Here is a 16,340-nt window from a genome sequence, read left to right as displayed (position 1 = left end):
AGTTTCTGAATCTTTTCATTTGGACTTAAACACTTGGGCATCCTTGGCTTTCACGCAAGTGTTCACTTCTCTCCCAAACCATCACTTCACTTCTGATCCACCACAAAATAACCTTTGGAATATTTTTCTTAAATGAAAAATATTCATTTTCTCTCAAAAACCCTAAGCCAGATCTGTTTGCTTCAAGGAAACCCTAATTTTTATGGCTCAGAAAATTCTAAGATAATTCACAAATATTCTAGGGACCCTAGGGCACCTCCCTGAGCAAAAATATTTCATCACTTTTTGGAATATTTTTGCTACGGAAAATCTTTTCTGTTCTGGACAGAAATGGTGGTTTCTACAGCAACTACCATTTTACTTGCTCCATTTGACCCGAACTTTCTTGTGCATCTCTACCTTAGTAACTTATTACTAGCCTCAAAAGCACAGCCCCAAACTCCCAGCCATTTGACCACAGTAACATCACAAAGTTACTGACCAGAAACTTACCTGGCTTGTAAAATCTTCTCTACTACACCTGGATCCAAACCAAACCGTGGTGAACTTCAAAACTACCATGAACAACATGCCAGACATGAATTTTGGACGAAGGCTAGCTTGAGGAGAGAGTTCGCGCGGTGACCACGCGTGTCCACGATGCCAGGCATGCGTGTCGACGCGCTCTGGGTGCCGCCGAACGCTCTGTTCGCGCGTGCTTGCTTCCCCCGCCTGCCCAACCATGCCAAACCTCGCCACCATCATCGTCTCGACGTCCTTAACTCCACCCTGGCACTCGCCAACGCTGGAGCTCGCCGCAGCAAGCACGGGCAAGGTCCGGCCAGCCCAACAGTGCGGGCGCACTGTGCTCCCCCCTTGATCCTGTGCTCGTCTCCGCTCGCCCACAGTGGCCGCGTGACCTCCGTCGCCTTCTCCCCCTCTCACTGACGCCGCTCGTCGCCGGGCGCCGTGGACAGGTGTCCACCGGCGGAGCCCGAAGCACCCTCGCCGCTCGCCTATAAATAGAGCCACCCCCAGCCTCCTCGAGCACCATCCAGCACTCACACACACCCCACAATCGAGTAGGAAGCCGTAGCCCGGCCGGGCAAGCCTCGGGCTGCCGTCCCCGAGCTCGAGCACGCCGGCGATCCCCTCTGGTCGCCGCGGTAGCTCCAGCCCCTCCAAGGCCTCCGCCTCTCTCCGGTGAGGCCATCTCGCCCGCTTGGAGCCTCTGGAGCAGCCTCTGCTCGCCGTCTTCCTCAACTCCGACGACCTCCTCGTTCTGCCTCCGCTCGCGAGCTAGATTCCGACACCGTCCGACCACCCCTAGCCACGCTACGGGTACGGGCAGGTGCGCCTCGACCTCCTCTTGCCATCCCTCCCTCTCGTTTGGGCCAAGGAGCCCTCGTCGCCGGCGAGAGCTCCGGCGAAGCCGCGGCCCTCTCTGTTTCTCTCTCCCTCTTCCCCCACCTGACTAGCGGGGCCCGCTAGTCAGCCACTCAGTACACGCGCGAAGCGGTATGAGTGGTGGCGCCCCTGGGCTTTACGCCTTCGACGTCATCCCCCCCAGCTGTTTCTTTTATTGTAATTCATTTATATTCCAGAGAGCTTCAAACAATTTTAACTTTTTAACCATAAGTGCAAATGAGATGATTCTTTTTGCATTGTGTTCTTTGAAAGGAAATCTAACAGCTCACCAAAGATGAGATTTTTCTGAGCTGTTTAGAATTTCTGGTGAATTTCAGAAGTGTTCTTGATATTCTCTTTTTGTGTTTAAAATTATTTTCAGAAGGTGAGGCTTGTCTTGAGGATCACCAGGAGGCTTGTGAACCTCATCTGTACTAAGGCAAGCCACAGCAACATTTTTATGATGCCATTTCAATATTTGTGATTTTCTCACTTAAATGAAATGATTAACCCATGCATTTAAATAAATATTGAATTATTGTATTCTGTTAAGTATTGGTAAGTTGTTATGCTTGATTTACAGAATAGTTGAAACTAGTTTAAGTGGGTAAAGCAAGTTAAAATTTATTTGAGGTGATGTTAGAAATAATTTTGTTATGCATGGTAGTAATTATGTAAAGCTTTGTGTTTGCATTCTTAAATTGATAAAAATTTGTTAGAAAATATTCTGTTAAATACTTGTTTAATCATATTATTTGTCTTACAGAATGTTTGAACCCAACTTAGTGATAAAGAAATTAAGAGTGGTGATATTGATATCTTTTGGTCAAGCATATGAAAGATTTATCGGAGTTACTTTTTTGCGTAGGAAATTAATAGAACTTGTTGCAAAAAATATTTTGGTTAAGTTGTGAGTCATTTTGAGCAAGTAGAGTAATATGAGTTGTTGACGTTTATGCTTGGTGTGCATATGGATGACTTCGGTCATTTTTATCAATATGTGATGCATGTGTTGTTTTGCATTTCATGGCATGCTATGACACCGGTCATTTTTAGTTTAAAGATTAATCCTGAATATAATTCAACTTGAATATACCGTTGACTGGGTCATGGTGCCGCTGAATCGAGTTTCTTTCCAGTGCAACCACATTTGCCTTGTGGGAGGCCTTGATTCGGTCCATTGACACGGCCTCTGGTCGGTGCCTCCATCTAGGGAAGATTATGTCGTGCTTGCCCTGGCCCGGTAAGCACATATAATCTTGTGTGCTCGTTGATGAGATTATGGTACCGAGTCCCCGAGTGGGAGTGTTTTGACCACGACGGTGGTCGGGGTGTCTTTGGTAGACACGGGGCCACCCAGGACCAGCCCATTGGGGATTTGGGTCGGAGTGGCCGGGAGAGTGTTGTGGCAATGGAGGGGTTTTGTCGGAATGCCATTGGTCCACCCAAATGGGAATGCGAGGCCATGGGTTCCGTGGTGTGGGTACCGTGTGCTACCTCTGCAGAGTCTATAATCTATCGATAGCCGAGTCCACGGTCACGGACACCTCGTACTAGGTCCCACCATGAGTCAACGTTTAATAAAAATTGCACACTAAGCTATGAACTTTGCATTGTCAATGGATGGCAGAAAGGCCATCGAGGTATTTGGGACCAAATGATGGTCGTGGTTGTGATCGCCGTAAGGATCACGAGTTGTTCTTGAGAAAGACCACTATGGTGGTGTGTTTGTGGTCCAGAGATGATCACAGTTGGTAAGCTGTCCTGAGGGACGTTCGGGCTTGATCACAGCATGTTGACATAAAATGTTGCATTATTAATATTTGGTTAAATATCATGATATTGTTTGTCATTATGATTATGCTTGTTGTGAGCTTGCAAGTACATTCAATGTACTCACCTAGCGTGTCATGCCAGATTTCAAGAAAGTCTCATTGGAAAGGAGTGATGTTCGAGTCTAGATCGTGTCCACATCAGTGTCCCTGTGATATGGAGCTTCCGCTACGACGTTATTCCGCTGCCACGTAGTTGTTCGAGTCGAGGCCCTTTTATGTTCACTAAATAATGTACATATTTTTCCGCCGCACCGAGTGTGCCGCTTGGCCTCGACCACTGTTGTAATATGAACTCTGTTCCGCTAGCATCAATAAAGCGGTTGTTTTCTGTACCAATATGTTGTGTGTTACCAGAAGATATGATCTCTGGGCTGGCAATGCAGGGTAAACCGGTCGCTCTGACCCGGGGTGCCACACCCGCTCAAAGGTTTCTTTTTAGATTAAGACCCTGTGTAAACCTTTCTTACTGTCTCTTGTTGCTTAACACCCTCCGGATACTCAACACAACCGAGAGAGATGCTGGTGTTATTGGCATTTCGCCACGTTAGACTAATGCACGTACCTGGAAATTCAGGGTTCATTATCAAGGGCGTTACTCAGCCCGTTATATGTTGCAAAGACCGAATACCTTAGGGAGTGTTCGACGTCGCGAGTTTGGCCTTATATGCATCAGCTCCGAATCATGTCTTTGGTCAAAAGTTGGGTTTGCCCAGCTCCCATGTTTTGCTACCTTACGTTCCGATCTATCGGCTAAGGTGGCACCAGGAGAACTACTGCAATTGTGCCCTGGTTCATCTAGATGAGCACCTCAGTAGAGAAAGCCGAAAACTAACTGTCATGATAAAGCGCGAGACTGGTCAACCACTCAAGGACTCAACGGGATCTTCGCGATTCCTCCGCATTAACGAAGGACCGGTTTCCCGGTCATGTACATACGCGCACCGTATTCGGATAAGCGCAGAAGTACCAGGGGCTATATAGTAGCCCCACCGTCAAACTCCTATGGCTAAGTGAAAGTGTTAAAGCAATATAGTCTGATTGCCTTGTTCGCCGCGCTATCACCTCCTTAATGGACCAAGACGTTGGATCAAGTGTGAACACGCGCTTTTCCGAACACCCCCGCATTATATGCGTGGGGGCTGAAGCCGACGACTGCAAACTTTCAGGTTATATACATACATAAACGGCCACACAGGAGGCATCATAATACTTTTAGGCAAAAGTATAAATACAGCCTTTATAATCCAAATAGCATTGTCTTTACAATCGGGATACATGTCACTCGAACATAATACTCTTCGAGCACTGAGCCTCTATTAAACGAGCACCTTCTAGGACCTCTTCAAAATAGTGCTCGGCCGAGACCTGGCCTACGGCCGGATCCTGGGTTGCAATAGCGGTGGCCTCCATCTCTGCCCAGTATGTCTTAACACGGGCAAGAGCCATCCGCGCACCCTCTATGCCCGCCGACCTCTTTACAGCGTCGATATGCGGCACAGCACCAAGGAATCGTTGCACTAAACCAAAATAACTATTCGGCCTTGGTCCTTCCGGCCAAAGATGATCCACGACAGACCTCATGGCAAGCCCGGACAACCTATGGAGCTCAGCCCACTCGGCCATTTGCTCATTTAACAGCAGCGGACACGTTGGAGCACTGAACTGCGACCAGAACAACTTTTCCACTTCGTGATCTTTTTGATCTTTGAAAAACTCAGTCGCATCAGCAGCACTCGTTGCCAAGTCCAAGTACGCGTCTGAAGCACTCCATAATTGATCCAAAGGGGCATACTTCGGATCTCCGAACTTCGTCCGCATCAAAAAGGGCTTCCCAGTCGTGATATCTCCGGCTTGACGAAGCTCCTCCTTCGCCGCTCTGATTTTAGAGCGGGTCTCCTTGGCTGCTACCATGGCTTTCTTCAGGTCTGCCGCTTTCGCTTGGCTTTCCTTTTCAAGAAGCTCATACCGGTCGGCGGCATCCTTCAGCTCAACAGCCATCTTGGCTATTTTATCTTCGCTTTGGCAATGAGCAGCTTGTTCGGCTCTTAACTCTTCAGCCGCCTTCAGGGCGGCCGCATCACTTCTCCTGGCTTGTTCCTTGGCTCGGGCAAGCTCCACCCGAAGGGTCTCCATGGCGGCAGCTCCATCTGCAGTCACAACATATTATAGATACTAGCATCATGCTCCTCTTAATATCTGCTAACCACCGGAGAATACATACCCTGTGCCTCGTCAAGCCGCTTGTTTACAAGCACGATGTCGGCATCTGCCGCATCAAGTTGCCGCTTCAGTTCGGCCAACTCACCGGTCCGGCCAGCCACCGGACCCTCAGCCGCCTGCACATAAAAGCAGCATGATCATTACCTGGGACTATGATCCTTTGTTTGCCGCCTTAGGACAGCAACCAGAGTCTCAGGGGCTACTATCTGTATAGGGCACACCTAGCGTGTGCGGTACCGTCAAAATATATATTACTTTGTGTACCTCAAAGCCTTTTAGCAGGCTCATAAAAGCTTCATGCAACCCACTTTTGGCGGATAAAATCTTCTCAACCACCGTACCCATTAAAGTACGATGCGCCTCTAAGATAGCCGCTTGCTCCAGAAGACCCATCAGTACGTCCGGTTGTGCACCGGACAGTCCCGGACTCTTTCTGTTGCCCTCCTTAGGAGCCGAATCCTCCGGACTTCGGGTGGCCGAAGGGTTACCTTCCGGCCTTGGCGGATTAGGAGAAATCCTCCGTGAGGACACCTCAGGGTCGTCCGCCTCATGAGGCGGGGAGACAGGGGGAGGCGTTTCGCTCTCCATCATCTCCGAAAGAAGATCCCCCGAAGACGAACTCTGTCGAGAAGGGCTACGATCCGAACTACAAAACATACGTCTCGGTTATTGTCCTCGGAGATGAAGCAAGATATATTTACCAAAATTACTCTTGTTCACTTACAGCTTGGTGGAGGGATGATCCCCTTGCGGGCACTGTTCGGTAAGGATGCCCTCTGGGGCAGGCCCCCCTGGCGAAGGTTTCTCCCCTTGTTTGGAAACCCTTGTTTCCAAGTCTTCAGAGGCGCCCCTTTTCCTTCCTCGGGGAGAGGGAATTTCAGATTCTTCTCCCCGATTATCCTCCTTCGCGGAAACACTAATTCCCCCGGTTTGGATGAGTAATGCGTGAGGCCCACTTTCGGCTTCTTTATTCCTCCCTTTATCTTCCCCTGATGGCGCTTGATAAGGTGCGAGCTCAAGCATCCTGGCTAGTACAGGATCCGGTGAGCCTTCGGGAAGGGGGGCCGAACACCTGATCATCTTCGCCTTTTTTATCCAGTCCTGGTCAAAGAGCGATTTTTCAGAATGATGTTGTGATAAACAAAAAGACAGCGTGTTCGGCCGCAGAATTACTTACGTGGGTATCTGGACGATTGCAGTTTAGACCCGCATCCTCGGTGGTGTCCGGACACTTCATTCGTGATCCGAAGAACAACCCATACATCCCTTCGAGCGTCACGCCGAAGAATTGCTGAATAGTTCGCGGTCCTTCCGGGTTGAACTCCCACATACGGAGAGGTCGATGTTGACATGGCAGGACCCGACGAACTAACATGACTTGCATTACCTTGACATGGCTGACATCTCTCTTGAGGAGATCTCGGATGCGACTCTGCAATGTTGGCACATCATTAACTGGCCCCCAGTCCAGCCCCTTGTTGACCCATGACGCCAGTTGTGGCGGGGGGCCCGAACGGAAGGCGAAGGCAGCTACCCACTTAGTACTTCGAGGAGCTGTGATGTAAAACCACTCCCGTTGCCACAAGTTGGACGTCTCCGGGAAGGAGCCCTTTGGCCATGGAGCATCGGCGCCTTTGCTTATTATGGCACCTCCGCATTCTGCGTGTCGCCCATCGATCATCTTCGGCTTCACATTGAAGGTCTTGAGCCATAAGCCGAAGTGTGGAGTGATGCAGAGGAAGGCCTCACACACGACGATAAACAACGAGATGTGAAGGATGGAATCTGGAGCTAGATCATGGAAATCGAGCCCGTAATACAACATAAGCCCTCTAACAAAGGGATCAAGACTAAAGCCTAGCCCTCGGAGGAAGTGGGAAACAAATATGACACTCTCGTTGGGTTCGGGAGTGGGGATGACCTGCCCTTGAGCAGGCAGCCTGTGCGAGATTTCGGCGGTCAGATACCTGGCTTCTCTTAGCTTCTTGATGTCCTCCGCTGTGACAGAGGAGGCTATCCACCGGCCTTGAAGGTTGGATCCGGACATGATTGAAGGTCCGAAGCACTTAGCCGGAGCCTCGGGTATTGGAATTCGAGGTGGGGGAAGGGAAGGATCGAGCACGAGAAGAAAAGGACAGGCCTTGGCCCCTTTATAAAGAGGGTGAATATCAAGCGTCCTCCGCGTGGCCGTTTGGAACTTGCCTAAAATCGAGGAGTCATACCAGCGGGCACGATTGGGTTACCCACACCCGTATTGATGAGAATCTCGTGATAAGGGGAACACGATCTCTGCTTCGACAAGACGTGCCAATAAAACCGCCTCGCAACACGTGCAGTGGCAAGCTGGGAAAAATGATTCGTGATGACCGGACCACGGAAGGACGTCACGCTATGAAAAGTTGTCAGCAGATTAGATTTGTGAAATATTATACTCTCTACGATGGTATGTGGAAATTGTTTTTGCAGAGCCGGACATGATCATTGTGTTCAAAATCTTCTATGGAGTATTCGGAGGAGGAACCCGCCTTGCAATGCCGAAGACAATCTACGCGCCGGACTCATCATCATTGAAGCCTGGTTCAGGGGCTACTGAGGGAGTCCTGGATTAGGGGGTCCTCGGACTGCCAGACTATATACTTTGGCCAGACTGTTAAACTATGAAGATACAAGATTGAAGACTTTGTCCCGTGTCCGGGTGGGACTCTCCTCTGCGTGGAAGGCAAGCTTGGCAATACGGATATGTAGATCTCCTCCCTTCTAACCGACTCTGTGTAACCCTAGCCCCCTCCGGTGTCTATATAAACCGGAGGGTTTAGTCCATAGGACAACAACAATCATAATCATAGGCTAGCTTCGAGGGTTTAGCCTCTACGATCTCGTGGTAGATCAACTCTTGTAATACTCATATCATCAAGATCAATCAAGCAGGAAGTAGGGTATTACCTCCATCGATAGGGCCCGAACCTGGGTAAACATTGTGTCCCCCGCCTCCTGTTACCATCCGCCTTAGACGCACAGTTCGGGACCCCCTACCCGAGGTCCACCGGTTTTGACACCGACACCAGTGTAAATAGTTTTATTTCTTTTCTTTGGGGGGTCGAGAGGAGAAGACCATAATGAAAATGTTGAAGTGGCTCTTATATGCATTATTGTTGATTTAACCAAGAGCCCATATTGTCTTCTCCTTTGTATTGAATGCCTGCAGATTCCAGCTCAGTCCAATGCACGTGCACTATTATTATTATTCACATTGTTCGGTCGTGCAAGTGAAAGGCAATAATGACGATATATGATGAACTGATTGAGATGAGAGAAGCTGGTATGAACTCGACCTCTCTTGTTTTTGTAAATATGATTAGTTCATCGTTCCTGATTTAGCCTATTATGAATAAACATGTTTGCAATGACACTTAGAGATTATAGTTGCTTATGCCATGCTTAATTAGCTAGGAGCTTATAATGGTTTACCTTGCGTGCCAACATGCTATTAAAATGGTTGTGATGTGGTATGATAGGGTGGTATCCTCCTTTGAATGATTCGAGTGACTAGACTTGGCACATGTTCACGCATGTAGTTGAAACAAAATCAACATAGCCTTCACGATATTTATGTTCATGGTGGATTATATCCTACTCATGCTCACACTCAATGTTTATTAATTTTAATGCATGTTCATGACTGTTGTCGCTCTCTAGTTGGTCGCTTCCCAGTCTTTTTCTAGCCTTCACTTGTACTAAGCGGGAATACTGCTTGTGCATCCACTTCCATAAACCCCAAAGTTATTCCATATGAGTCCACCATACCTTCCTATATGCGGTATTTACCTGCCGTTCCAAGTAAATTTGTATGTGCCAAACTCTAAACCTTCAAATGAAATTCTGTTTTGCATGCTCGAATAGCTCATGTATCAACTAGGGCTGTCTGTATCTTCCATGCTAGGTGGGTTATTCTCAAGAGGAGTGGACTCCGCTCCTCACTCACGAGAAAATGGCTGGTCACCGGGATGCCTAGTCCCATGCTCTAAGCAAATCAAATCAAAATAATTGCAAACAAAACTCCCCCGGGACTCTTGTTAGTTGGAGGCACTCTGTTTTGAGCAAGCCATAGATTGATTCTTGTTGGTGGAGGGGGAGTATAAACTTTACCATTCTGTTCGGGAACCGCTTATAATGTGTGTAGCATGGAAGATATTGAGATCTCTCGGTTGTTATGTTGACAATGAAAGTATGCCACTAAAAATATTATTTATCTCTATTTCAAAATCGAGCTCTGGCACCTCTACAAATCCCTGTTTCCCTCTGCGAAGGGCCTATCTATTTACTTTTATGTTGAGTCATCATCCTCTTATTAAAAAGCACCAGTTGGAGAGCACCGCTGTCAGCATGCATTACTATTAATTTATATCGGGTATGACTATGACTGGATCTCTTTTACCATGATTTACAATGTTTAGTCAATCCTTGATCTTCACAGGTGCTCTGCATTTATGTTTTGCGGTCTCAGAAAGGGCTAGCGAGATACCATCTTGTTATATCATATTATGATTGTTTTGAGAAAGTGTTGTCATCCGAGATTTATTATTATTGCTTGCTAGTTGATTATACCATTGGTATGAGTAAATATGACCCCTAAGTGTTATTATGAATATGGTTAGTTCATAATCTTTGATGAAAACTTGAATGCTGGCTTTACATATTTGCAACAACAAGAGCAAACAGAGTTTGTAAAAGTTTTTCTTTATCACTTTCAGTTTATCAACTGAATTGCTTGAGGACAAGCAAAGGTTTAAGCTTGGGGGAGTTGATACGTCTCCGTCGTATCTACTTTTCCAAACACTTTTGCCCTTGTTTTGGACTCTAACTTGCATGATTTGAATGGAACTAACCCGTACTGACGCTGTTTTCAGCAGAATTGCCATGGTGTTATTTTTGTGCAGAAATAAAAGTTCTCAGAATGACCTGAAAATCAATGGAGATTATTTTTGGAATTAATAAAAAATACTGGCAAAAGAATCAAGGCCAGGGGCCCACACCCTATCCACGAGGGTGGGAGGCGCGCCTACCCCCTGGGCGCGCCCCCTGCCTCGTGGCCCCCCTGGTGCTCCACCGACCTCAACTTCAACTCTATATATTCGTGTTCGGGGAGAAAAAAATTAGAGAGAAGGATTCATCGCGTTTTACGATACGGAGCCGCCGCCAAGCCCTAATCTCTCTCAGGAGGGCTGATCTGGAGTCCGTTCGGGGCTCCGGAGAGGGGAATCCGTCGCCATCGTCATCATCAACCTTACTCCATCACCAATTTCATGATGCTCACCGCCGTGCGTGAGTAATTCCATCATAGGCTTGCTGGACGGTGATGGGTTGGATGGGATTTATCATGTAATTGAGTTAGTTTTGTTAGGGTTTGATCCCTAGTATCCACTATGTTCTGAGATTGATGTTGCTATGACTTTGCTATGCTTAATGCTTGTCACTCGGGCCCGAGTGCCATGATTTCAGATCTGAACCTAATATGTTTCCATGAATATATGTAAGTTCTTGATCCTATCTTGCAAGTCTATAGTCACCTATTATGTGTTATGATCCGTTAACCCCGAAGTGACAATAATCGGGACCACTACCGGTGATGACCATAGTTTGAGGAGTTCATGTATTCACTAAGTGTTAATGCTTTGGTCCGGTACTCTATTAAAAGGAGGCCTTAATATCCCTTAGTTTCCATTAGGACCCCGCTACCACGGGAGGGTAGGACAAAAGATGTCGTGCAAGTTCTTTTCCATAAGCACGTATGACTATATTCGGAATACATGCCTACATTACATTGATGAATTGGAGCTAGTTCTGTGTCACCCTATGTTATAACTTTTGCATGAGGAATCGCATCTAACATAATTCTCCATCACCGATCCAATGCATACGAGCTTTTCAAATATTGCTCTTTGCTTAGTTACTTTTCCGTTGCCACTGTTACAATTACTACAAAACTGCTACTGTTACTTTTGCCACTGTTACCGTTACTTCCATATTACTTTGCTACTAAATACTTTGCTGCAGATACTAAGTTATCCAGGTGTGGTTGAATTGACAACTCAACTGCTAATACTTGAGAATATCCTTTGGCTCCCCTTGTGTCGAATCAATAAATTTGGGTTGAATACTCTACCCTCGAAAATTGTTGCGATCCCCTATACTTGTGGGTTATCACGGGTCCGTCCGGACTTGAACTCGCCCGGCTGCGGGAGGCTGTGTCATGCCATGGACTGGCCGGGCACCGGGCAGGAAGGCCCCGACAAGGCCGCATGCAGGTACTGGCTCCGCCTCTAGTCGCTCGGATCTACACCTTAGGCGGTTCACTGGCAAATACACGAACGGTCATAGGGCGGGCTTGGTGCTGGCCCAAAGGCTCATCGGCGCACCGTTGCCACTCATAAAGTGCGACGACTGTCCAAGAAAGGTCTTGTGCCGCGTGTCTACAATGCCGGAACATCCCGGATGGGTGTTCGTCAAGTGCTCAAACGATGGGGTATGTGCTACTTTAGCTTCGGTTGTGCTCTCGGATTCGACTAGTTGTACTCACTCAAATTTTTATTGTGTAGAATGAATGCAACTTTTGGTATTGGGAAGAAGAATACATAGATATATTGATAGAGCACAACTTAGTAGATGTTCATGTACTTTTTGCTCGAATAGATGCTAGAAATGAGACTAGATGCGAGGAAGCAACGGCTACTTCTTTAGACTCGAAGAAGAAAGAAACACGCAAGGTCGAGCCTCCACGGATCAACATGAATGCATCGAGAAGGCACTAATCCAACTTACGGAAGCAGTTATGGAAGTTGGATATCTTCTAAAAGTCTTATTGTACTTTTTGTTTTCTTTGGTCTTGCTATTCTAGGCAAGATTTGGTGATGTGCTTCCATGTATCAAGAATGAATAATGAAAATAAAAGATATGTGTTTGCAAAAATAAAATGTACGCAGACATGATGTGGCCGAAATGTGGCCGTGAGCCCAACGTCCATAAATTCGGACAGACACGACCCTATTGCCACCCCTAAACGGACAAAAAGCGAATGAAACGGACGTTCTTTTGGGGTCGTGCGTTGAAGTTGGCCTTATGCATTGACTCGCACGAACAACGCCGGTCTTCGCCGTGGCTGTGATGCAATTTATAGTTGTTTCCATTTCCTTCCGAGTGACAATAATTGGGACATTGACAGAGACTGCGAAATTGCATTACAGCACACGCAGATCGAGATTACTGAAAGGTAGGGAACGCGATATCAAACCATAACTTGTATGTGTGCTTGATTCTCAGTTGATCAAGGTAAAGGATTATAAATTCGATCAGAGATGAAGTTAGCCCCCTAGTCATCGTTAAGCATGTGTCAGCTGCCGACGACTCCAAAAGAAACACATGTGTCATCTGTCGAGCCACATTGAACCCAATCTATTGATGATGGGGACGTACCATACCATCACCAGCTTCGGATAGGTCGTCGCCACCTCAAGATTCAGACTCTGATTCGCCCGCACGACCACGGAGTCCGCCGCCATCGAAGAAGAGGGGTTGCCGCCTCGATTCCGGGTGCTACAGGTAGCACCTACCTCCGCGCCAACCGTTGTCGTCGCCCATACAACGGCAACCGCCGTCACGACCGTCAGATCCAGGCACATGGTCCTGAATCCCTCGTGTGCCGCCCCATGGTCAGCCACGCATGACCTCCCATCACTATGACGAGAAGGCCACCACCAGCTCTGCTACCCGAGGCCACCGCCCCGGCATCCACCGCCGCGTCGCCAGACGGCCATGCCGGGCTGGGAGATATGTCATCACCATCGCATGGAACAACCTCCACAACCACGATGTAACTCGTCGCTCGTGGCCCGTGCCGCCCGGAAGTCAGATCTAGCTACCGACACTGATTACCGAGCATGCTCTGCCCACGTCGCCTGACGCGCACCCGCCACACATGTCCATGCCTTGCTCCGGTGCATGCCGCCAGCGCTGGAATTCGGCCCAGCAGCCCCGGCCTGCGGCGAGTCCACCACGCAAGAGGACAATGGATACCACCCTGTCGTGGGATATCCGCGGCCACCTATGGGACCGGGCGGCCCCTTGCTGGTTCGGCAGGGGGACGTCGCATTGCACAAAGTGCAGAAAAGCGTACGGCAGCGCGGCAGAGAACACACAAGCAATTTACCCAGGTTCGGGCCGCCGCAGGGCGTAATACCCTACTCCTTCTTTGGTGGACTGATGGTGGAATGAACATGGTGATGCGTGGTACGCTTGCCCGGCAGGGTTCGCCTCGGGGCTGCATCGACTATGCGCGTATGGTGGATTGGGTTCATCAACTTTCCAACCCCTCCTATGAGTGACATGGGCCTCCTTTTATAGATTAAGGGGTCACCACAATGACAAAGTAGTCATTATCCACTGATATGATAGCGAACAGTGCTATCATACCTAACTCTGCGGGCTGACAGGGTGCATTATATGCGCCGCTTAGTGTCACATCAGTGGTCGCCCGGCAAGGCTTGCCGGGCTATCTTGCCAGCTCCGCGCCTGTTCCCTTGACACGTCGCAGGACGGGTGTCATCTGTAGGCTTCTTCTGTATGAAATGGCTGCCATGTGGCACACGGCTGCCACTTAATCATCTTGCGGCTTGACACCGCACTGATTGACGATGTGGGTCGTGCTTGAGTGGTTGGTGGGGTGGTTCTTGAAGGAAATATGCCCTAGAGGCAATAATAAAGTTGTTATTTATATTTCCTTATATCATGATAAATGTTTATTATTCATGCTAGAATTGTATTAACCGGAAACTTAGTACATGTGTGAATAAATAGACAAACAGAGTGTCCCTAGTATGCCTCTACTTGACTAGCTCGTTAATCAAAGATGGTTAAGTTTCCTAACCATAGACATGTGTTGTCATTTGATGAACGGGATCACATCATTAGAGAATGCTGTGATGGACATGACCCATCCGTTAGCTTAGCATTATGATCGTTTAGTTTTATTGCTATTGCTTTCTTCATGACTTATACATATTCCACTGACTATGAGATTATGCAACTCCCGAATACCGGAGGAACACCTTGTGTGCTATCAAACGTCACAACATAACTGGGTAATTATAAAGATGCTCTACAGGTGTCTCCGAAGGTGTTTGTTGAGTTGGCATAGATCAAGATTAGGATTTGTCACTCCGTGTATCGGGGAGGTATCACTGGGCCCTCTTGGTAATGCTCATCACTATAAGCCTTGCAAGCAATGTGACTAATGAGTTAGTTACAGGATGATGCATTACGGAACGAGTGAAGAGACTTGCCGATAACGAGATTGAACTAGGTATGATGATACCGATGATCGAATCTCGGGTAAGTAACATACTGATGACAAAGGGAATGACGTATGTTGTTATGTGGTTTGACCGATAAAGATCTTCGTAGCATATGTAGGAGCCAACATGAGCATCCAGGTTCCGCTATTGGTTATTGACCAGAGATGTGTCTCGGTCATGTCTACATAGTTCTCAAACCCGCAGGGTCCGCACGCTTAACGTTCGATGACGAATTGTATTATGAGTTATGTGTTTTGATGACCGAATGTTGTTTGGAGTCCCGGATGAGATCATGGACATGACGAGGAGTCTTGAAATGGCCGAGACGTAAAGAATGATATATTGGACGATGTTATTCGGACACCGGAATAGTTCCGAGAGGTAACGGGTAAAAACGGAGTGCCGGAGGGGTTACCGGAACCCCCCGGGGAAGTAATGGGCCAACATGGGCCTTAGGGGAGAGAGAGGGCATGCCATGAGGAGGTGGCACGCGCCCCCCTTGGGGAGTCCGAATAGGACTAGGGGAGGGGGCGTGGCCCCCCTTTTCCTCTCCCTCTCGCTCTCCCTTCCGTCTTCCCCCTTCCACCGAGTGGAATCCTACTAGGACTTGGAGTCCTAGTAGGACTCCTCTCTCTGGCGCGCCCTACAGGGGCCGGCCGGCCTCCCCCTCTCCTCCTTTATATACGGAGGCAAGGGGGCACCCTAGAACACACAAGATCCATTGTCTTAGCCGTGTGCGGTGCCCCCCTCCACAGTTTACCACCTCAGTCATATCGCCGTAGTGCTTAGGCAAAGACATGTGCCGGTAACTTCACCATCACCGTCACCACGCCGTCGTGCTGACGGAACTCTCCCTCGTCCTCAACTGGATCAAGAGCTCCAGGGACGTCATCATGCTGAACGTGTGCTGAACACAGAGTTGCCGTACGCTCGGTGCTAGGATCGGTTGGATCGCGAAGACGTTCGACTACATCAACCGCGTTACTAAACGCTTCCGCTTTCGGTCTACGAGGGTACGTGGACACACTCTCCCCTCTCGTTGCTATGCATCACCTAGATAGATCTCGCGTGATCGTAGGATTTTTTTTGAAATACTGCGTTCACCAACAGTGGCATATGAGCCAGGTCTATGCATAGATGTTATATGCACGAGTAGAACACAAAGAGTTGTGGGCGATAATAGTCATACTGTTTACCACCAACGTCTTACTTTGATTCGGCGGAATTGTTGGATGAAGCGGCCCGGACCGACATTACATGACCGTGTTCATGGGATTGGTTCTACCGACGTGCTTCGCACACAGGTGGCTGGCGGGTGTCTGTTTCTCCAACTTTAGTTGAATCGAGTTTGACTACGGCCGGTCCTTGTTGAAGGTTAAAAAAACACACTTGATGAAAAATCGTTGTGGTTTTGATGCGTAGGTAAGAACGGTTCTTGCTAGAAGCCCGTAGCAGGCACGTAAAACTTGCAACAACAAAGTAGAGGACGTCTAACTTGTTTTTGCAGGGCATGGTGTGATGTGATATGGTCAAGACGTGATGAGATATAAAC

The sequence above is a fragment of the Aegilops tauschii genome, chromosome 2 (genome assembly GCF_002575655.3).
Source record: "Aegilops tauschii subsp. strangulata cultivar AL8/78 chromosome 2, Aet v6.0, whole genome shotgun sequence".
NCBI lineage: Eukaryota > Viridiplantae > Streptophyta > Magnoliopsida > Poales > Poaceae > Aegilops > Aegilops tauschii.
Note: the sequence above shows the minus strand (reverse complement) of the source record.